The sequence below is a fragment of the Camellia sinensis genome, chromosome 15 (genome assembly GCF_055761805.1).
Source record: "Camellia sinensis isolate YWXY chromosome 15, ASM5576180v1, whole genome shotgun sequence".
Taxonomy (NCBI): Eukaryota; Viridiplantae; Streptophyta; class Magnoliopsida; order Ericales; family Theaceae; genus Camellia; species Camellia sinensis.
The window spans coordinates 130987232-131007007 of record NC_138975.1 but is presented as its reverse complement, the minus strand read 5'-3'; the positions used below and the strand labels follow the sequence as shown (position 1 = coordinate 131007007).

Below are 19776 nucleotides of genomic sequence, written 5' to 3'. Positions count from 1 at the left end.
TTGACTCACCTTTGGGGCTTGAATTCATAAATTGAGCTTTGAAACTTGTTATACATTGAATTTAATGATGTTTTCCAGAATTTGGGCCCAAGAGGTCGAGTTTGGAGTGGTTGAATGCTTGGTTTGAGCTTGGGAGGCAAATCTGGAAATTCCAGATTTGGCTTCCTCGCTCGAGCGAAGGATTCCCCGCTCGAGCGAGCACCTTTGTCCAGGGCTCCGCTCGAGCGACCATCGAGCGACCATCGCGCGTAAAACTTCAGCATCCAGTACTTTTACTGTTTTGCAGACCGCTCGAGCGAAGGATTACTCGCTCGAGCGAAGCCTTTGATTTTGGACTTACGCTCGAGCGTAGAAAGTCTCGCTCGAGCGAGGCTCCTATTTTCAGCAAACTTTACGAAATGTTTTCTAAGTGTATTTTTGCATCCTCATTCCATCCTAGGCATTCTTAGGCCTAGTTTAAGGCACCTTGATGAGGATATCATTGTAGAACACACCAAGGCAAATTAGGGATTAAGTTATGAGATTTCCCAACTGTGTAGCTTAGTGTGTTCAACCTGTGAACTGTGTAGGGTTGGCAACTGGGGAGACACGCTCTAGCATACTGTAGCCCAGAACTCTGTGAGTAACAATTGTGTAAAGATATGTTCAACTGATTATCTTCTGAATACTGAACTGAACTGTTTACTGAACTGGTATTATTTACTGAATGAATGTATGTCCTTTATTTCTGAACTGTACTGTGGCATCCTTAGTATCTACAGTTTACTGTTACTGTTACTGTCACAGAGATCTCTGTCGGTTTCCTTGTGGAACCACTACTGTTTACTAACTGATGGCCATCATTACTGTTCGGTCTTTTAAGACCTACTGTTACTGTTATGCTAATGGATGTACCACATATGACTGTTTACTGTACTGAGCAACTGAATTACTGATTGAAATGAACTGTTTTCATTACTGTAAGGACATTCATTCTAAACCCCTTTACGCTTTATGTTATTCACTGGGCTTTAGCTCACTGCTCATATATATATGTAGGTGTACAGGCACCAGACCGCAGCTAGAGGCGTCAGGGTTACTCCAGTTTTGTCAAGCCAGCCTTTGTGCCTCACTGCGAGGTTCCGAGCCTACTGTTAAGGCTTAGGGGTGTTTTAGAATTTCCCCCTTTTTGTACTGTTTCACTGTTTTGTATAGACTGACTGTTTACTGTACTGTTATACAGGGATTAGGTCCCTGTACTGTGTGACTGTTAATTTTGTATACTGTGTTGTACAGACGGAAATGTTTTCTGTACTGTTATGTGGGGTTGAGTCCCTAGTTAAATGGATGTGAATATTGTGTATACTGTTCTGTACTCTTTTTGTATAATGTATGAAAAGCCTTTTGCATACAGACTGTCACAGCTCAATGGACACTATTTATTTACTGTATTGGCTTCCGCCAGGCCCTGTACTCTGTTTCACTGTATTACTGTTCAGCAGGCCTTCGGTAATCTCGGATTACTGGCCGGTTACGGTGCTAAACCCATAGGGCCGGGTTTGGGTCGTGACAACCTCACTTTTGTAATAAAGGGGAAATAACAAGGTAAATTTGCTGTAATCATCAATGAAAATTACATAATACTTGTAGAGAGCAACAGTGGAAGTTAATGGGCCCCACACATCAGTGTAAATGAGAGCCAAAGGTTTATTGACAGTAGAATTTGACAAACTAAATGGTAGTCTATGACTTTTGGAAACACAACAATGGGAGCACATTTTATTAATATCAACAGATGGAGAAGACACCAGGTGATGTTTAACAAGATACTGAAGTTTTCTGGAAGATGGATGTCCTAATCTAAAATGCCAATTAGGAGAAGTAGAGCTATTAATAGCACAATGAAAACATGTTGCTGGTGAATATGATGCAGTAGATGTAGCAGCAGATGCAAGGACGAAACTACTAGGAAGGTGATAGAGACCATGGGAATGAAAGTCTTTATAGAGCACCTTCTTGGTACTTTTGTCCTGTATGAGAAACATATCTTTATCAAAAGTAATAGTGCAATTATTATCAGAAATAAGCTGATGAACTGAAAGTAAATTGGAAGATATTGAAGGAACATGAAGCATTTGGGATAGATGAAAAGGAAATGAGGGTGTAGGGAGGAGACCTTGACCAGTGTGATGTATAGGCAATGTATTACCATTTCCAACAGTGACCTGATCAGAACCATGATATGGTTGACATGAGGCCAGATTGTTCAAATCATTTGTAATATGGCTGGTAGCAGCAGAGTCCAGAAACCAGTTGGTGTTAGTGTTGATATGAGAACTGTCACCAATGACAGAACCAGGCTGAGAGGATGTGGAGGCAACATATGCTTGAGAAGTGGAAGCCCTGGCAGGCTGAAATAAAGTATCCAATCTATACCAACACTCTAATGCTGAGTGATTTGGTTTGCCACAAATCTGACAAAGTACTTCTGAAGAAACAAGTTGAGCAGGAGAAGAACGAGGTGAGCGATATCCTTGATATCCTCTTTGAGAAGAATCTTGATGTGAACTCTGTCCATAAGATCTACCTCCTCTGCCTCGAGAACTAGAAGAATTGCCTCTGAAAAATCTACTACCATCTCTTCCTTGACCTCTGTAAGAACCTCCTTTATAACCACCTCGAGAAGAAGTTCTTGAAGTATGATAAGCAAATGAAATCTCTGTAGTATGGCCTTGCTTGGATGAGGATTCAACATGAATAGGCTCAGAGTTTAGCAAATAACATAACTCTCCAATAGAAATGGATTCAGATCGAGTTCGGATGGAAGTTTTAAATGCATTGTACTCATCAGGCAATCCATTAAGAATCAGTAAAACCAGATCCTCATCACCTACAGGTGAGGCAGCTAAAGCTAGCTGATTAGCAATGGATTTGATCTGAGTCAAGTATTCATCCATTGTATGGCCTTTTTTGACAACTTGATTAAGTTTGTTCTTCAACTGGTGAATATGTGATCTTGATAAGGATGTGAAACGTTTGATAAGAGCATTCCACACCTCATGACTTGTAGAACAATAACGAACAGAAGCGAAGATAAGTGGAGAGAGAGTTGCAGTCAAACAACTGAGCAGATGAGAGTCAATAATCATCCATTGTGTATACTCTGGATTCAGAATCACATTATTGTGTTCATCAGTAACAGTAGATGATGGACATACCTGTGTGCCATCAACAAATTGGAAAAGTTGTGTAGCTTTCAAGATATTTTGAATTTAATTTTTCCAAATGATGAAATTTGTAAAATTGAGTTTGGCATTCACGAATGAATTCAGATTTGTGATGAGAAGAGCAAGGTTTGGAGGAATGGAAGATGATGTTGAAGATGGAGTTAATGCGATCGCAGAAGAAGAGAGATTCATAGATAGCAGCGAAGATGCCATTGATTTATCTTTCAAGAACAGTACTCGTAAGAGCTTGAATGTGGCTCTGATACCATAAAGGAAAACTGAATCTGTTTCATTTCATAAAACTTTGATTACAGTGCATATACATATTTATAGAGAATAACTGTGTAACTACTATTTAACTACAGTTTACATGTAATTGAAATATAACCAATCTACTTAACTCTGATTAATTCATAACTAAATTGTAGTTGAGGTGTCTTGGCTTCTGATGTTGCTTCATGATATGCCATTACAAAAAATTAAGGTTTTAGAGATCAAAATTTAAGGACAAAATTATTTTTTAGAAACCAAATATTTTTTTTGCGAAAAGTGTCGTCATTATATTTTTAGCAACGAAAATTAGACATTAGTGATGAATTATTATCATTTTGGGACCAAATTTTTTCTAAAAAAAAAAAAAAAACTATTTTGAGACCAAATTATTTTGTTCCTAAAAGTCGACTTATTAGTGATATTTTCAAAATTTTGTCGCTAAAAGCCTTATTTTTTACTTTTCAGGACGACTTTTTAGCGACTATCCTCACGACGATAGAAATTGGTCTCTAAATATTTTTTGCAACAAATTTTTCACTTTTAGAGACCAGAAAATCTAGTCTCTAAAACTCATATATTGTAGTGTGCATAGCCTTTCTTCTGTTTCTGTGCTTTAGTGTGATAATTTGTCTACCTTATCTTTGGCCTTAAATCCTGTTTTTCATGCTAGGACAAAACATATTGAAATCGATAATCATTTTGTCTGAGAAAAGGTGTCTGCCAAACAATTTCTCATTCAGTATGTTGCTTCTTCAAATCAGGTTGCTGATGTGTTCACTAAAGCTCTTCCTATTAGCAGGTTTCTTTTTCTCAAGTCTAAGCTTCTAGTTGATCTTCCCCCTATCAGCTTGCGGGGGGCTAATGACCAGTGTAGCTTAGACAGCTCAAACAATGACAATGCTAGTTAAGCACTAGCCCAAAACAGTGACAATGCTCCAAGGCCTGCTAAGTCTAGCAGCACAAGTACCTGTTGTGCCAGAGCTCTATAGTGTGTGTAGGATAAAAGGTAGTCTAGTGCATATTAGCGAAAGAATAGTGTATGTTAGAAAACCCTTTTAACAACTGTTTATTAATTTGTTAGATGGTTATCCTTTTGTATATAAATATATTAACCCATTGTTGTAAACTCGAAGTGAGTGAGTTCATTTGATTAAAAAAAATCAGTTCAGTTTTTTATCATTCTTTCTCTTCATAGATATTTTCAAGAAGCTGGTGTTGATTTCTTAGATACTTTTAGCCCTATAGCAAAGCAACTAGCCATCAAAGTTTTCTTATGTGTTCCTCTTCATTTTAATTGGCCTATTAAGTAGTTGGATGTCTCTAATGCTTTTCTTCATGGCAAGCTTGAAAAAGAGGTTTTTATGGCTCAACCATCTGGTTTTGAGGATCGTCAATTTCCTACTCATGTGTGTAAGTTGAACAAGGCTTTTTATGGTCTTAAACAAGCTCCAAGAGCTTGGTTTTCTACTTTCTCCTCTTTTCTGCTTAACCTTGGTTTTGTCAATAGCCACTGTGATAATTCCTTGTCTATTCAAATTACTGCTACCACTTTCACCTATCTCTTGGTCTATGTTGATCACCTGCTAGTTCTAATTTGAATTAACAGTATTTTGGTCAATCTACCTCTCGAAATTTCTCTTTCCAAAATAGAGGAGGCAATAGATCTCAAGGCTATCAGTATAGAGGTAGTAGATACAATAATCAAAAAGGAAGAAGAGGAGGCAGACCTCAGAGTTATGGATTGATCTATCAAATCTATGGAAAAGGAAATCACTCTGCCTTAGAGTGTAGGCATCAACTGAATACCTCTTTTCAGCCTGTGTTTCCTTCTTACACCATAGGACCTTCACTTTCACAAATGTTTTCATTTAATCCTAGAGCCTTTTATGGTCATACTCCTTTTCCTTCTATGTCTACATCTATGCAGTCCTCTTCAGCTCTATCGTATGTTGATTCTACTGTCATTTCTCATCTTATAAATGATCTGAGCAATTTTCATCTCTATCAACCTTATCAAAGACAAGATCAAGTCATGATTGGTGATGGAAATACTCTTCCAATCCATAACTCTGGCACTGGTATATTGATTTTTCCCTCTTTTCAATTTAGGCTTAACAATCTTCTTTATGTACCACAAATATCATCAAATTTGTTATCTGTTCATCAACTAACTACTAATAATAATTGTAGCATTACTTTTGACAATGAGTTATTTATGATTCAGGACAACTCACCAACAGGGAGTTATGTAGAGAACATTATCAAAATGGCCTCTACCAGTTTCTTTTTTCATTTTCTCCTAAAGTTTTTTCTTCTGGTACTAGTTCTCTTGTTACTATTTGGCATAAGAGATTAGGGCATCCTTCTTCTGATGTGTTTCATATTATTGCAAATAAAAGTGGTTTGTCCTTTAGTCATAAGGATTGTAATACTTTTTGTCATTCTTGCTGTGTGTCAAAGAGTCATCGACTCCCTTTTGTACTGTCAACAAATAAAACTCATGCTCCTCTTACTCTGACTCACTCAGATGTTTGGGGCCCTTTCACTCAAGTGCATGCTTCTTTTACTTACTATGTTATTTTTATTGATGATTTTAGTAATTTTACTTGGATTTATCCTCTTTCTTACAAAAGTGAAGTATATACTAAATTCTTAGAATTTAAATCATATGTTGAAAATCAATTTTCAACCTCTCTCAAAATTTTAAGAACTGATGGGGGAGGTGAATATACTAGTGGTCTATTTGAGGCTTTTCTTCGAACCTCTGGGATTGTTCATCAGCTTAGCTATCCTCATACTCCATCACAAAATGAAGTTATTGAGAGAAAGTATAGACGTCTTATTGTGACAACAATCACACTACTTGATCAATCATCTGTGCCTCTAAAATTTTGGTTTGAAGCTTTTGCTACTACTATTTATCTGATAAATAGAATGTCTTCTCCTGAACTGGGTAATCTCAGCCCCTATGAGGTGTTGTTCAAGATGGTTCCAGACTATGGTTTTCTCAAGGTTTTTGGCTGCAGATGTTATCTATGGTTGAAGCCTTATACTTCTCACAAATTGCAACCAAGATCCAATGCTTGTGTCTTCATTGGTTATCATCCAAGCTACAAGGGATATAGATGTTTAGACCCTTTTTCTGAGACAGTCTACATATCTAGACATGTTGTGTTTGATGAAAGTTCTCTTTCCTTTGCTTGTTCTGACTATTCTTCACCACCTCTACTTTATTCTAAATCAGCCATTAAGTCATTCTTTTGGGATACTTCTTATTTTCCTGCTTCTCAGGTTTCTATCTATTTCCCTTTGATTTCAAATTCTCCTTATATTTCTTTACCATCCTCTCATCCAACTGATCATTAAGGCTTTTTTCCGCTACTGATCTCATTTCTTCTTTAGCTTCTACTTCCCTTCATGTCTTAGATAATCCTGGTTTTATCTCTTCTCCTTTATATTCTTTTCCACCTGGCATTAATCTTACTATTCCTATTTTTTCTCAAAATCTCAATTCTCACCCTATGCTCACTCGAAGTAAGACAGCAGTCTCTTCAACATTTGGTCTTATTGCTTCATTTCTTAACACAGAGCCGAGAAACTATAAAGATGCCCTGCAATGTTCTTATTGGCATCAATCTATGCTTGAGGAATTTCAGGCTCTTCAAGCTCAACAAACTTGGTCTCTTGTTTCTCCTCCTGCTCAAATGTTGTAAGATTTAAATGGGTCTTTAGAATAAAAAAGAATTCAGATGGCTCTATTGCTAGGTACAAATCTAGACTTGTTGCCAAGGGATATCTTCAAGAAGTTGGTGTTAATTTTATAGATACTTTTAGCCCTGTAGCAAAGCAACCAACCATCAAAGTTTTCCTATGTGTTGCTCTTCATTTTAATTGGCTTATTAAGTAGTTGGATGTCTCTAATGCTTTTTTTCACGGCAAGCTTGAAGAAGAGGTTTTTATGGCTCAACCACCTGGTTTTAAGGATCCTCACTTTCCTCCTCATGTGTGTAAGTTAAACAAGGCTTTTTATGGTCTTAAACAAACTCCAAGAGCTTGGTTTTCTACTTTTTCCTCTTTTTTGTTTAAACTTGGCTTTGTCAATAGCCACTGTGATAATTCCTTGTTTGTTCAAACTACTGCTACCACTCTCACCTATCTCTTGGTCTATGTTAATGACATTCTTCTTACTAGTAACTCTTTTTCTCATATTCAGGTCTTAATTTCTTAGCTTCATTTAGTTTTTTCTCTCAAAAACCTGGGTCATCTCTTTTTTCTTTTTGGGTATTTCAGTTACATCTTCTTTTTCTGGGTTCTTCTTATCTCAGTCTCACTATGCTTCCAAGTTGCTTCAGAAAGCAGGCATGACTGATTGTAAGCCTACTCATTCTTTTCTTAGTCTCATTTTCTCTTCTTCTATCTCTCAGCCCTCTTCCACAGCTTTTTCTAATCCCTCTCTTTACAGAAGTCTTGTTAGTGGCTTGCAATACTTGACTATCACTTGCCTAGATTTGGCTTTTGCTGTGAATCAAGCCTATCAACACATGCAAACTTTTTCTCAAAATGATTTTGCTGTAGTTAAATGTCTACTCTGCTTTGTTAAAGAGATTGTGCATCATGGTTTGCATTTCTCTTCAAGTTCATTTGATCTTCATGCTTTTTCAGATGTTAATTGGGCTGGTAATCCTTGTGACTGACGATCCACTTTTACCTTTTGTATTTACCTGGGTTCTAATCTGGTTTCTTGGACTACTAAAAAGCAGCCCACTGTGGTAGGGTCCTCTACTGAGGCTAAATACAAATCCACGGCTCAAACTGCAGTTGAGGTGTCTTGGCTTCAGATGTTGCTTCATGATATGCATATCCCTTCTTCTGTTCTTGTGCTTTGGTATGATAATTTGTCTATCCTATCTTTGGCCTCAAATTGTGTTTTTCATTTTAGGACAAAACATATTGAAATTGATTATCATTTTGTCCGAGAAAAGGTGTTTTCCAAACAACTTCTCATTCGACATGTTGCTTCTTCAGATCAGGTTGCTGATGTGTTCACTAAAACTCTTCCTACTAGCAGGTTTCTTTTTCTCAAGTCCAAGCTTCTAGTCGATCTTTCCCCTATCAGCTTGCGGGGGACTGATGACCAATGTAGCTTAGACAGCTCAGACAATGACAATACTAGCCAGCAACTAGCCTAAAACAGTGACAATGCTTCAAGGTTTGCTAAGTCTAGCAGCACAAGTACCTGTTGTGCCAGAGCTCTATAGTGTGTGTATGATAAGGGTAGTGTAGTGCATATTAGTGAAAGAATAGTGTATGTTAGAAAACCCTCTTAACAACTATTTGTTAGTTTGTTAGATGGTTATCCTTTTGTATATAAATATATCAACCCAATATTGTAAACTCGAAGTGAGTTAGCTTATTTGATTAAATAAAATCAGTTCAGTTCTTTATATCTCTCTCTCTTTAGAACTAATCACAAAAGTTAAAAACTGCAACATGGTAATAAAAAGGGTAATATATAGGATTTTGCAATAATAATTAGGTCTTACTTAGCCCACACTCATTGATTAAACTACCAAAAATCAGAAAGAACAAGATGTTATACATGGAAAAGACAAAAACAACAGAATTTCTTTGAAATATATTTGGTTTGATTTTCTAAAATTATTTTACAATTTTTTTAATAAATAAAAATTAATTTAACAAAAATAAACATTAATAATATACTTTTAAAATTTAAAAAATTATTTTTGCCCTCCTAAAATATAAAAATCATAAAAAAATTATATGATTTAATTTTTTTAATTAAAATTGATTTTTAATATTTTTAAAAAATATAAAAATGAATTATAAAAACCAAACTAAACAAAGCCTATGTACAATAAAAGAAAACTACTTTTTACGTATCGTTTAGTAACTCAATATTTTAATGTAAAAGTAAAAAAATTACTAAAAATATTAAAAGTTAAGTTATATCAAAAAGTCAAAGATTCTTTTTCTCTTTATTTTTTTGTATATTTTTTTATAAAAAATTAAAAAGTCATAACAAACATTCTAATTTTTTACCTAATATTTTAGCCAAAAATAAAAAAATTACTAAAATAGTTGAGAAGTTCCAGCTGGTAAAGTAGACTTTAAAAGTCTCTATGTCTATAATCCATTAGGCTTCGTTTGACTAGGACTTTAAAAAAAAAAAAATTAAAATAGACTAAAAAAGTCAATAAAATAAAATGTCACATTCAAACCATAATTATTTCACTTTTTCTCTTACAAAAATTAAAAACAAAAAACAAAAAACAAAAGACAAAAAAACCAACTTAAACAAACTTAAATAAACTTTTTAGTCCTAAATTAAAAAAAAAATCTCAACTCAAAAAGCCAACTAAAAAAATCATAACCATATCACAACTAAATTCAAGCAAGATCTTATTATCTCTCCTTATATTTTATTAGTTTATGAAGTTATTCATGTCAACAAAATAATAATCTTACAAAGTAATAAGATTTAAATCAAATTCAACAGTACAGAAAATAGTATATGAAAAGACATTTTATTAATTCATGGAGTCATGTTTTTTTTTTTTTTTTTGAACGGCGAAGCAAATGATCTTTATTGATGAAACATACGACGTATGACAAAATACATCAATAAAGAGGAGCTTGAAGTTGGTAAGGAGCCAACAAGAAACAGAAAAAGCAAAAACAGAACCAGAACAGAACAACCAGAGCAGAACAAACTGCCAAAAACAAAACTGCCAAGAACCAGAACCAGCACCATGGAGGTAGAGACAAAACCCTGAACTAGAGCCAGCAACCAGCAGCAAACCAGCAACCATGAACCAGAACCACTGCTACCTGAATGAATCAAAACCTGCGGCCATGAAGCAAAACCATCGCTACCTAAAGGCACTATTGAAAATAGATAGAACCAAGATAAAACCAAAACAGAACCAAAAATAGAACAAAATTTCCATGCCATGGACAGCAGCAGCCAGATATCACTACCCAGAACCAGCACTTGAATGAATCAGAACCACGAACACTACTGCCTGAAGGCTTCACTGACAAGAACACAGTAGCCAGATATCAACATAACAGATTACCATACCAAGAGCATTATCAACCAAAGCAACTCATGAGCGAATGTAGTGCCTTACACCAGAAGCATTGAAGAGAAGATCATTAATGTAGAATGGAAAATGACTAGAAGAGGACTTTAACGAGATCGCTAGCCTAATGATGAAAAGATCCAACAACAACTGAGTGTTGAGTTGAGAGGCTTGAAAGAGACACTCGTTTCTGATCTTCTAGATGGACCAGAGGGTGACCAAAGGAATGGCACGCCAGAGTCTCCTCTTCTTTTTCTTACAGATGTACCCTGCCCACCACTGCAACAGGTCTTCAACAGGCAGGAACCACCCAAAGAATTCCCCACCATTGTAATAACCCAGTCCAAATTCTCCACACCAATGGGTAATGAATCAGGACATGTTGGACAGTTTCCTGCTGTGATTTACAGAAGAGACATGAGGTAGAAGCCCACCTATCCAAAATACCAATCCGTTGCAAGAAGACAGAAGTTTTAACCTTGTGTTTCCAAGCGAGCCAACCGAAAAATTGCACTTTGGATGGCAGATAATTGAGCCAAACCAAACCACTAGAATTAGCAGTGTTGCCCAAGGCAAGGTTAGAGTGATTATAGAGAGCGGAAACAAAAGACTTACCAGGATATAGTGCTGCCCAATCTGCACTGTCATCAACTCCTAAATTCAAGGAAGGGGGAGCTACTATGGTGGTAATAAGTCTGTGGAGCTCATCTTTTTCCCATTCAAAAAGGGCTCTCCTGAAGGTAAACGGCCAAATGGAAGCTGTATTTGACACAAAATCCTTGAGAAGTCCCTCCTTACTATTGAAAAGTTGAAAAAGTCTGGGGAATTCATCTTTGAGGCAAAGAAACCCACACCATTGATCATACCAAAACTCAATTCTACAGCCATTCCCCACTTTTAAATGGAGATTACTAACATAGAACAATAGGAGGGACTCATGCTTATCTGTTGCTGCCACAATGCCACCCCAGATATTAGAATGATGATTACTAGAGCAGAGGTTTAGAAGCCATAACCCTCCTAGAAACATGTATTTACTACATAAGACCCTCTTCCATAGTGAATCATGATCTAAGGCAAACCTCCACCACCATTTAAGTAGTAAGCACACATTCACATCCCTTATTCTTATGATGCCCAATCCTCCTTGCTTAATGCTCTTTGTTACCTCCGACCATTTAACAAGATGAATCCTCCTCTTTAGATCTGGGCCTCCCCAAAGAAATGAAGCTTGGATTTTGTCTATCTCATTAGCTACGCCTTCAGGTATCTTGAACAGAGATAAGTAAAATACTGGAAAGCTTGACAGCACTGCTTTCACCAAAGTCAACCTCCCAGCATGAGAGAGAAACCTCCTTTTCCACCAAGAAAGCCTCATTTTGAATTTGTCTACAACTGGTTTCCACATCCTCTTTCTTTTAGGGTTAGCACCAAGCGGCAATCCAAGATACTTGAGTGGTAAACTTTGGATCTTGCAATTCAGCAGATGTGCAAACTTCTCTAGAGCATTGCCAGGAATACCAACCCCACAAACCACGCTCTTATGATAGTTGATTTTGAAACCTGACACAACCTCAAAGCACCTGAGGATCCTTTTCAAAGTGAGGACTTCCGATAACTCAGCTTCACAGAACAAAAGAGAATCATCTGCAAAGTGGAGACGGGACAGCTGGACTTGATTATTTCCAATGGCAACCCCTTTGAGCATAGTCAACTCCCGAGCTCTGTGGAGGAGAATGTTTAGAGCTTCAACAACCAAATTGAAAAGGAATGGGGTAGAGGGTCGCCTTGTCTGAGGCCTTTTTGAGGATAAAATTCCTTAGTTGGAGAGCCATTTACAAGGATTGAAATTCTTGAAGTAGAGATACATTCCTTGATCCATGAAGTCCATTTAAGGCCAAAACCAAAATTAGTTAACATTGAGAGAAGAAAATCCCAATTGACAGAGTCAAAAGCCTTTTCAAAATCCAGCTTTAACAGTAGCCCAGATTTTCTGGATTTAAGCCAGCTATCCACAACTTCATTAGCAACCAAAACTCCGTCCAAAATGTTCCTACCTCCCAGGAAAGCTGATTGTGAGTCACCAATGATCGTAGGCATAACTTTTTTGAGTCTGGATGCAAGGACTTTAGATAGAATTTTGTACACAGAACCAACAAGGCTTATAGGCCTATACTCAGTTAAGGTGACAGTTTTCTCTTTCTTTGGAATCAGTGTGATGAAAGTACTGTTATAGCATGTTGGTAATCTGCCGCTGGTGTGAAATTCCTTCATAAAGTTGAGCACCTCCACCTTAAGCATCTTCCAAAACTTTTGAAAAAATAGCAGGTTAAAGCCATCCGGCCCAGGAGCTTTGTTCCCATGGAGCTTTGTTCCCATTACAATCAGCTATAGCTGCCCAAACTTCTTCTTTAGAGAACTCTGCCTCAAGCAAATGAAAATGGTCGCTAAACCTTACACTCTTGAAATCTCCAACAAGAACCGGTCTATGCTTCCAAGCTTCGGAGAAATGATTAGAGAAGAAAGACCACACTTCTTTTTTAACTTTTAGCTGGTTCCTCAAAGACTGTATCTCCCACTGTGATGGAATTGAGAGAATTTCTATTTTGCCTACAAGTAGCCATAACATGGAAAAATCTTGTATTTTTATCACCTTTCATATTCCAATCCTGCCTAGATTTTTGTAGCCTTTCCCATTCTAACTTCTTGCTCAACTTCCACCTTTCGTTCTTTTTCTCTCTTTGCTGCTTCAGGTCTTCCTCTACCAGAGGCCTAATCTCAGCTTTCATGTCCAATTGATGAAGATCATTTTCAATAACTTGCTGCTTAGATGAGACATCACCATATACCTCTTTACTCCATTTTTTTAGAGCCAACTTGAGGGCAAACAACTTTCTCTGAAGGGTGAAACCAGCAGGCCCTGAGAACTGTGAGTGACTCCAAGTATGTTCCACAAAGGATGCAAAATTCAAATGCAATGTCCACGCATTTAAGAACTTAAATGGTTTAGGCCCCCAATCTCTAGTTTCTTCCATAAGTACAATAGGGCAGTGATCAGATGAGGCTCTAGCAAGACCCCACTGGTTGAATTTAAATTTTTCTAGCCATTCAGAACTGAGCAGAAACCTATCAATTCGGCTCCACTTGTGACCATCAGTTGCATTACACCAAGTGTATTTTCTGCCCAGTAAAGGAAGATTAACTACCTCACATTTGTCAATAAAATTGTTGAAATCTCTCATGCCCCTATCCTTGAGTGATACACCTACTCTTTCCCGTATATTTCTAATCTCATTGAAGTCACCACCGATACACCACGACATAGAGAAATGGGCTTTCAAACTTAGCAGAGATTCCCAAAATTTCCTTCTCCTTATGATGTCAGTAGGAGCATAGATATTAACAGTAGCACAATCAAAGGAGTTGAGTAACTTACCAGATAGGAGAATGAAGTTCCTGCTGCAATAGCACTCAGAGAGCTCACATATGACTGGATCCCACATGCAAAGCAGACCACCAGCGAAGCCTTCAGCATCAACATTCATAAACTCAAGCCTTTCTCTTGGCTAGATACTCTTTACCATCGGATTGGTTAGGCTTGATTTTTTAGTTTCTTGGAGCAAAGCCATGTCAATCTTTCTATCAAATAACAGCTTTTTAATTTTGCTCCTCTTTTCATGTCTTCCTAGCCCTCTGACATTCTAGCTTAATGTCTTCATATAAGAAAAGAATAACTCTAATACCACCCAGTGATTGCAGATTATTCCACAATACCCTTCCCTCTTTCCAGCCTCACCTTGTCCCTATCCTCCATCTGTACTAGTTCTCTAATCACCTCGGATTCCTGACCCTTGAATTCTAAACCCAGTCTTTGCCCCATTTGCAGAATGGATTGAGGCCTCGTTTGGGAACATGCTAATTTAGTAACTTTTTGGCTATTTGGCTAAACTATGAGCTAAAAAAAACTAGTATGTTTGGGATGACTTTTTGACTTTTTACGAAAAGATGTGCAAAAAGTAGAGAGAAAAAAGAATCTCTGACTTTTTGGCTAATTTAGTAACTTTTTGGCTATTTGGCTAAAAATGAGGGTTCCCAAACGAGGCCTGAGCCTCTTGAACAGATCCATGATCAGAAGATTGTTGGAATACTAGACTGTAAATTAAAACAGGTAGAGCTGCAACCCCAGATTTGGAGCTTTTGGCGAGACCCTTATTTGAAGTTGCACCCTTCTGCACTATTCTTCTAGCAAAGCCAAAGAACTTACCACCTAGCAGACAGTGTTTGAGGCCTTCTCTTCTACTCCATTTTCTCTTACCTCTCTTCAATCGTTGAGTGTTGGAGCTAGAAAGAGTTGGACTGGAACTAGCACTTAACTTTGATTGTGAGCCCACGTAAGATGTTGCGCAAATTGGCCTAGCAGATGAGGACTTCAGTCCAGAACTGGAGGGCCCAATAGGCAGTGGCCCAAATGACTTATGACCCAATGCAATCTCCAACTGAATGCCAGGCCTATCTTTAAATGGTTGGCTTAGACTTTTAAGAAAGCCTGGGGGTAAGATTATGAACATGCACTGCAGGTGTAAGTGCACCATTTTGGACTTCATGAGTACCCCCTACTGGCTGTTGCGTGTTACCCACAAATGGAGCTTCTACACCATTCTGAATATCATGATTACACTGCCCCTGATGCTGACTAACCACAGGTAATGATGATTCCACAACACCTACGCCTGTTTCATTTGAAAAGCCCGCGCAATCCCTGGTCACGGCTTAGACTACCACCTTCATCTGCCTTGTCAGCATCCACGTGAGATGTTAAAGCCACGTCAACTGCCTTGTCAGCATCTTCCCGAACCAAGCGAGGTTCTGTAGGGAGGTAAAGCCCCCCATTGATGTTGGAGCAAGCTTCTTTGGCTGTGTTATTTTTTTCAAACCAATGGAGCTAATGCTATCCTCTTCTGAAATCGGCTCCTCCAAGACTCTAATAGAATAGATTCTACCTTTACACTGCAGATTTAGGCTGGTATTGATAAGATTCATAACATTTGTAACAATCTTGAACCGGCCACAGCGGAAGGATTTAGGGGAACTGACATCCCCATTCAGAAGGACTACCTCTCCCCAAAGTCGCCCAATCTAGAGAAAGTATCAGAGTTCCACAGGTTGAGGGGCACTCCATAGCAAGTGACACTCCATAGCAAGTGACACAGACACACCTCTCCTGTTAAAGATACATTCCTACTCTCCATTCTGTAATATATTCACACCAGTCGTGAAACTAAGATTTAAACAGAGTCAGTTTACTCACCATCTCTTCCTTGGAGCTGAAGGAGATGATAGCATCATGTCCTTCTCCCTCCCTTACCAAAATATCCTTCGTCCCTTTGTTAATGAGCTCATTTCTTACTTGCAGAACAGAATAAGGGGTTTTGAGCCTCATAATCATGCTTTCGTAGAGCCATCTATTCCCGATTTCATCTACTTTAATAGTCGTCACTGGTTGATAACGGGGTTCAGATCCCTTTATGACTTCTGCAAATGATCTACCATCAATGCGTTGTTACCAGATCTAATTGGGTGCTACAGTACTGACCTTCAAAGGTTCAAAAAATCTTGGTGGTAGCAGATTCTTCCTATGACCAGCCACTATTCCTTTACTATATTCTGCAACTTTCACTGAAAAAGACTTGTCATCAACCCACAAACCGTTGGCCTTTTGCTCAACAACATCAGCTGCAATAGAACAATCATAGCGGACGAAACCAAATTTGGTATTTGTTGTTTTCCTTCTTTTATGTGGAATGAAAACATCCTTCACCACACCAAACTTGTTGAACAAATCATGAAGCTTTCTGGGTACCATTGATTCAGGCAAGTTATCCACAAATAATGTAAACAAGGATGCTCTTTGATCTGCAAGTCGCGAGTTAGAACGCAACTGTCTAGCTCTTTGTTTGACCACTGGTATCCAGCCTTCCCTTGCTCCGTTCTCTCTCTCCTTGTTTTCAGTTCACTTACTGTCCTTAAGGGAAGAAGTGAAGTTGAAAGGGCTTTCTATGTCACTTTTTCACTTTGATTCTCAATTCATGGAGTTATGTAAGGAAGCAAAAATAAATTTATGAATAAAAAAATTTCTAAAAAAAATTTAAAAACCTATAACTTATACAAAAAAAAAGTCAAATTATCTTTTTTCTTAATTTTTTTGTACATTTTTTCGTAAAAAATCAAAAAGTCACTCTAAACATATTAGTTTTTTTTTACATCATATTGTAATCAAAAAGCTAAAAAATTACTAAAATAACATATTTCCAGACGGGGCCTTAAAACGAAGAAAAAAGGGTGGTCTAAATTCTACATTCAATTATGAAAAATGATAAATTTTATATGAATTACTAAATATTTCAAGAAAAATTACATTTAGAGGTCATATTTTGATTTTTCTGTCATTTTGGTTCCTATAATTATAATTGACTCGATATCAATCGTGAATTTATAATTTCATTTCAATTTGATCCAATCTATTACAATTTTTAGTTTTTTTTTGGATAAATTACATTGACACCTCTTGAGGTTTGGTCCAATTATATCACACCCATTGACGTTCTGTAAATTAAATTCTCATCATTGTGGTTAATAGTTTCATTTCACAAGCTCTCTGCTTATATAAAAGGCAACAACTTTTAGTAGAAAAACAAATAAAATTACATTGAAAAAAAATAAATAAAGTAAAGGAAAGGGAAAAAAATAAATAAAAGAGAAAGTAAAGCAAAGTAAAGAGTGTATGAGTTCAACGTTTTTGTTCCATCTCAATAACTACAATGACAAGGGTTAGTATAATTTTCCGAACGTCAAGAAGTGATATGTATTAAACCCAAACTTTAAGAGGTTCAAGTGTAATTTATCCTAGCTTTTTTTATGAAAGGTACGGACATAAGCAACATGCATCATGCTTTTATAGGTAAATTGTAAACTTATTCAACTTAATGAATTAATCTCAATCGACTAATTAATTATTTTTAAAAAATCCTAATTAGTGTTATCAATTGATTCAATTTAACACAAAATCTAAGATTAAAAATCAAAATTAACTAATTAAAATGACAGTGACAAAAATGATATAATAGATAAAATATAAGGGTTGTCGGTATCATTGGCCCAATCTAAGCAACCATATGAAGTTATTGAGCTATAAATTATTGCCCTACCACCATCCACACAAATTTTCTTGCTAACAATGGAAAGTGGTTCATCCCCCTTGCATACTGTAAGAAACAGAATCTGGGTAAAGGGTAAAACAGAAAAATCTTTCACCCAAAACAAAAAATAACATCACAGATTCTTGTGTTGAATAAATTAAAGGAATTCTGATTCTAGCGATGAATAGCCCAACCTACAATGAAAGAAAATGAGAGAGGGGGGTGGTTTCTCTATCAAAGGAAATGAAAGCACTTATTTTGGGTGTTCAATGCTCTCATTGTCACCACCCCTTAAATGGTAGTACATTCATCACCTCTTTTCATTCATGGTTATCTCATCCTTTGATAGCAACCCTAGAACAACCCAGCTCCCCATTTCTTGTGGTCCTCACTCTAATAAAGATGACAAACTCATTGGCAATACAAAAACAACAGAGAGAGAGAGTTGAGTGGGACGGGCGGCATGTAAATATGGAAAGAATGCAAACAGGGGGTTTCAATTGTGGATTGGACTATTACCATATTTTCAAATAAAGATGAGAGATGGGTAGTGTAGTATAGTACACCTTTTTTCTTTTCTTTTTTTTTTTAGTTTTTTTTTTTTTTTTTTTTTTTTGAACAGGTAGTATAGTACTCTAGGCATTGGAAAGAAGTGATTGGCTAGGGTTTCAAAGGAGGGTCTCTTATGAGAGAGTGAATAGCAGTGGCAAGTACAAGCATATGCTAAACCTTTCTTGACAATATGCATCAGTGTGTGAAGAGAGAGAGAGAGAGAGAGAGAGGGAGATTTTTGGCTCTCAAAAGAAAAAGGTAAACAAACAGATAAGCACGCGTCAGTAGAGGGAACCCAACAACATTCTCTCTCATATGATATATGCATTTATTGGGGTTGGGATATTTATTGTTATACATGTACATAGATTTATAGAGAGAGGGGAGGAGAGGAGAGAGAGGGGGGTTCTCTTTTCAGTGAAAGCGACCTATATAGCCACTCAGTCAAAGGATCAATTGCCTTACAGGGCAGGCCTCACTGTATTATGCCCTCCTCGACTTATATAATTGTCCTTGTCTAGGGTTAGAGGTGGCCACGTGGTGCCGTAGAAGATAAGGAAAATTACATTTCAGTAAATCAGTGGTAAAAAAAAATTACCATATTTTTATGATGGTGTACCTTTACTTTATGAATGGTGTAAATTCATTCGTATATATAGAACCATTGTCAGAATTGCACGAAAAAAAAATTCTTATTTATATTGTAGTTATTCTATGACTGTCCTATCTATATATAATTCCTCCTAAAAATGTGTTACTGAAAATAATTCAACAATATTATAAATTCAGAAATTATTCTCAAATTTTATTGAGGAAAAGGAATTAATGATTCAAGTTGATTTTACTCTTAAATTTTATATTTTATCAATTTAATCTCTACCATACAAATACTGAACAAATGATGAGTCCATAGCATTTTTTAAAAGAATTTTCTTCTTAAATAAAACTCTCAGCTTTAATTGGTTAGATGAATCGCATTTAAATCACTGAATTCATCTATTTTGATTAATAAAAATGAAGGGCTTCGGTGAGATGAACCAAGCCATTGCATAGAATCGGACTCAATTTTTGGCTTATATTTTTCAAGTTGATTTTTGAAATAAAATAATTTTCAATGTTTTTAAAAAAAACTAAAATTATAAGTTAAATAAACAAGCACACCTTGAGATGAAATTGCATGTTTAAATTTTAAAGGGTAAATTATAATTTTTGTATTTTGTCTTTTGTGTCATTTTGATTATTGTAATTTCATTTAACTTGATTTTGACCCTTAATATTAAATTTTGTGCCAATTTGGTTCAACTAATAAAATTAATTAAAAATTTTGAAGAAAAATGATCTTTGACTTTAACAAATTTTATAATTTTTCTTATAAAAACATAGCATATATCGCTTGTGTACATTTTTTTTATCAAAAAATACTACCAATTATAATTAATTGAATCA

General features: G+C 36.5%; 1 long non-coding RNA gene across 2 annotated transcripts in view; it reads right to left on the bottom strand.

The window, feature by feature from the left end:
• Positions 1-10008: 10008 nt before the first annotated feature.
• Positions 10009-19776, bottom strand: part of LOC114309206 (uncharacterized) — a 62713-nt gene continuing 52945 nt past the window's right edge. For both annotated transcript variants that reach the window (XR_014357202.1, XR_014357199.1), the window contains exon 3: positions 10009-10344. This is a non-coding gene — a long non-coding RNA (uncharacterized LOC114309206). The remainder of the gene's footprint in view (positions 10345-19776) is intronic.